Source organism: Phaseolus vulgaris, chromosome 11 (assembly GCF_000499845.2).
Source record: "Phaseolus vulgaris cultivar G19833 chromosome 11, P. vulgaris v2.0, whole genome shotgun sequence".
NCBI classification, from domain to species: Eukaryota; Viridiplantae; Streptophyta; class Magnoliopsida; order Fabales; family Fabaceae; genus Phaseolus; species Phaseolus vulgaris.
Window position 1 is genome coordinate 7,912,913 of NC_023749.2, and position 5,333 is coordinate 7,918,245.

The following is a 5,333-nucleotide window of genomic DNA, read 5'->3' on the forward strand; positions in this document are numbered from 1 at the left end:
TAGTAAAATATTAATAAAAATAGTTTTAAAAAAATTTAATTGATTAAAAATAATTATACAATTGATGGTGTATATAAATATAATATACTATATATTCTTTATATTTAGGTATATATTGGTAATTGATAACTGATTACACATTATACGGACTTTTAATTTTTTTACCAAAATATAATTATTAATAAAATATTTTAATAAAAAATAGTTTTAAATGAATTTAATTGATTAAAGATAATTATACAATTGATGGAGTATAAAAATAAAAATATAATATAATATATGTCTTTTGGTATATATTGGTAATTGGTGATTGAGACTTTTAATTTCTTTACCAAAATATAATTATTAATAAAATATTAATAAAAATAGTTTTAAAAAATTTAACTAATTAAAGATAATTATACAATTGATGGTGTATATAAATATAATATATATCTTTTATGTTTAGGTGTAATTGATAACTAACTTTTAATTTTTTTACCAAAATATAATTATTAATAAAATATTTTAAAAAATATTATTTGATTAATGATAATTATATGGTTTATATAAATATAAATATAATATAATATATATCCTTTAGGCATATATATGTAATCACATTGTACCAACTTTTAATTTCTTTATTAAAATATACTTATTAATAAAAATAGTTTTAAATAAAATTAATTAATCAAAAATAATTATGCAATTGATGGTGTATATATATAAATATAATATAATATATATTTTTTTATTTAAATATATATTGATAATTGATAACTAATTACACACGGATTTTTAATTTTTTATCAAAATATAATTATTAATAAAAAGAATTTTAAAAAAGTTTAATTAATTAAAGATAATTATACAATTAATTATGTATATAAATGTAATATAATTTTTTATTATATCTTTATATTATATTTAGGTTTATAATTTATAATTGATTACACGTTATACGGACTTTTTTACTTTTTTATAATTTTACATAGAAAGTTTAGAATTTGTCATGGCAACTACAGTATATATCCTTTTAGATTATTATTATTTACACTAAAATTACTTAATTTTGGAAAGTTAAGCTATCAATTAATATGTGTTATTAAAAAAAAATTCCTCAAAACTATAAGGACAAAAAAGAAATTTAATTAAGTAAAAAAGTTAGTTTTTAACAAAAAAAGTTTAGAATTAAAAAAATAAAAAAGGGCAAAAAAATCTATTCCAACTAAATCACAAAATATTGATTTGGCTTATGCATTATTTTATGTTCAAAGTAGCCTTTTTTTTTAATAGTTTCATTTCTTTTTCTTTTTCTTTTTTCATTTTGCATGCTTTCCCAAACTTCTTATCTCTTATTTCAATTTCTCATCTTTTTCTTAATTAAATCCTATCAATAAGATATAGTGGAATATAGAGTATTTCTATCCAATTGGAATTTTTTATTTAGACTATGTTTATTTTTTTACTCTATAATTTTTCTTATTTTTATAGTTTGAATTTATTTGTACATAATTCAGTTTTGTTGGTCAAATTTTGTACATAAGATATTTTATAAAATCAAATTATTAATAATGTCATTTTAATTTGAAGTGGAATTGATTTCTTAAAATTATTGTTAATTCTACGTAATAGAAATAATAAATAAATTTGTACTAAAAAATAATATTGTGGTGGCTTATTTTCTTTAAATTTTAGCTAATATGTTATTTATTAAATAAATAAATAAATATGAGTGACATTTTATTGAAAATACAAAAAGAAAAACTTTTATTTGAATGTTAAATAAAGATTAAGTGTCTTATAAAATATCTTATTAGAGGAAAGTTTCTTCTAAAATTATAAAGGAAATAAAAGAAGCTTTTTCAAGAGTAGGTAGAGATTCATCACCTTAAACCTTAATACACATTCATAGGCAAAAGTATTGTTATTTTCAAATCAATCACAATCATGTTTTAGCAGTAAAATGATCTTCAATTATCATTTTCAAATTTAGGATGTGTTTGTTTTATGGAATAAAAAATTATTTTCTAAAATATTAATTTGAGAATGATTGTCATATTTCAGAAAATGTTTCTTCATATTATTTTTCCGAAGAATGATAACAACGTGAAGTTTTTATTTTTATGATAATTCATATGAGAATATGGAAACTTATTTGAGTAAAATGTGTTTTGTGTTTCCGTAAAATTTTATATGTACTTTAAAATTTATTTGTATTATTTTTTTCCTTCTAAAATGTAAATATATTTTTAGATATTTGCTAGCAATAACAGTGCTGATAAAAAAACAATAACAATAAACAGAAAAGTTTGCGTTAAAACAAAACTTATTTTCAAGTAAATTTTTCATTTATTATAAGAAATTTTTCATTTTAACTGCTTTAAGTTATTTTTTATTTTATTCTTGTTTAATATTTTGTTTTATTAATTTATTTTGGTTATTTAAATATTTTATAATTTTAGAAGTTAATAAAACAATTTTTTAATTTTATTTTATTTGTTCTCACCTAACTGACAGGAGAATGAAAAGATTGTTAAGTTAATTTTATTTTGTTATCAGCTAACTTGTAGAAGAGTGAAAAGATTAATTACTTTTCTGTTTTAAACTGATATTCTCTTTATTAAATAAACAGTTTTTTAATTTTAAAATTTTATTTTATTTATTCTCACTTAATTCGTAGAGAAGTGGAGAGATTGGTAAGTTTATTTTATTTTATTTGTGATCACTTAGAGTAGAGAGATTGATTCTCCTATTTAAAACAGTTATCAGAAACAGTTTTAAATGTATAACAGTTTTTTAAATTTTTTTCTTATTTTTCTCCTTCCTCAAATATCTTCAAACTCAATAACATATTTTTCATACACACAAACAAAAAAAAATAAAAAATATATATATATATAATCTAAAAAATATGTATGCACATACGCAAGACGCAGGAGCGCCTGTTCCTGTTATTATAAAGGACTTAAAAAATATTTTAAATTTTAGATAAACCTAAAAATATGTGTAAATTCCAGAATCATACCAAACTAATATAAAAAAAAATAGGAACATATTTAATATTTTAGAAATTTTATAGAAACTCTAAACAGATTTTTCCTAATTTATTTTTGAATCTATGTCAACACTTCAAAATATTTCTTCAAATGTTAGAATATAATAAAAAAATTAAAATATTTTCTACAATATTATTCCTTATGATAACACTTCTTGAGATTATTTCTGAAAATATCTTTAAACAAACACCTCTTTTTATTGATTTTTATATTTTTTTTTAAGTGAGAGATGTAAGTTTACATCATCGGACTCAAGTAAGGTTTAACATAAATTTTGAATTTTTTTTAAAAAAAAATAACTGGTTTTGGAATCAAAATTTAAAATATAAAAAAAAAAATCAATTGTAATGATCTTGTTTTCTATACATCAAACGCAAATGACATTAAGTATGCAAATTTATAGAATCATAAAATGAATAATTTTTAACATGAAAATATAGAATATTTAAGATGTAAATGTTTGATATATCTCTCTTTTGTATAAAGAAACACCACCAACATTTTACAATTTTTTGACAAGTATACATATGTAACTGAATGATTAAAATCTAGAAAAATGTCTGAAAAATACTTAAAAAAAACTTGTACTAAATGGAGAAATATTGGAGGCTTTGGTCCTCTCAATCCCCTTTGAGTATTGGCCAACAACTTCTTCTACTCATTCCAAGCAACTTTCATTTTTATTGTGTCTGATATAAGCTATCTATCAAAAGTTATGAGCGTTTGAAGTTTTTCTCTACTAAAATTTTGTATCTCAAAATCTACACTCTAGGATCAAATATACACTAAAAGGAGTTACCACAAAAATCAATTTCTAGCTTTTTTTTCTAATGTTTTTTAAAAAATTGGATGAACAGTAAAAACAAAAAAAAACACCAAAAAGGATACAACAAATCCAGAATACGAAAAGTGAATACAGAAAAAAAAACAATAAAACAAAACAACAAAAACAAATTAGAAACACAAAATCAATGGAAACATTTAGATCCCAACAAATAGCGATATAGAGCATATACCTTAATGACACACTTGAATCCGTAAAAATTCCAATGCAATTGGAGAAAAGTGCCCGCCACCACAAAACACCTATAATCCCCAATTCAAATCACAAAATTGACCTCCAAAACATCCACTGATACTTGTGCAATCGTCGTTGAAGAAAGAAAATGAGAAGTGGAGAGAAATCATCTTAGAATCACATGCAAGAAGAAGCTAGAAACTCTAATTTAAATAGTTTTATATTGAACTTTTAAGAGTCCAACATAAAACTCAACATTTATGTCAGACTAACATACAATACGACATAAGTGTTAAGTTTTGAGTCAAATTTTAAACAGTTCAACAAATAAGTTTTAATTATTGCAAAAATGTCACCACATATTTGTTTCATCATTTTTCTTTAGGTCAAACATAAAATGTATGACGTATAAGACTCATTTTGAATTAATAAGATCAAATTAAATAATTATTGTTAAAATATATGAATTGTGACCACTTTTAGTTAAAAATAAAAAAACTTGTAACACATTTTTTACTCATCTTTATTTTTATATTTAAATTTAATGTTTATTTTGTGTATTGTTTATTTTTCTTGTGGAGTTGAATCTTCAAATTCAACTGATCTCATGAAGAAGAGGAATTGTTATATCAGTAATGAAATCTAAAACCAATTCTTTTAACAATTAACTAATACCTATTATTTGTATCCACATATCTCTTCAAAATAAGATATATCAGTTGCAATGAATGATTTTCTTAAGTTTGGGAATCGATCCAAAGGATATAATGCAACACTCGGTAAACCTATTATCCAAAAAATCGAAAACCCACAAGAAACGAAGGAAATAGGTCAATCTCCTTGGTGGGTTGTATCCAAGATATTAACAAAAAGATTGAAGAAAATAATACCAAAGGTCATTGGTGAATCCTAATCTTGGTGAATCCTAATCAACATTCCTTGCATGAAAGAATTTGCTAGATAATGTGTTTATTGTAAATGAGGTGGTTAAGAACATAAGCCTTAGGATGAGTTAATGGAAATTAATATACTATATGATGGGAATGCTATGATTTTGCAAAAAAGTGGGTTAACTAGATTAGAAGTTGCTTAGTCTTAATAACTATATATTTTCTGGTAAATGAAGTTCCACTAACGATTTCACACTAATAAAGAAAATTAGGTAAAAGGTATCATAAGACAAACTAAAAGCTTGAATAAGGTAAAATAGGTGACAACAAGGTTAACTGAACTAGCAATAACTATGTTACACTATGTTAATGATACCGTGAAGA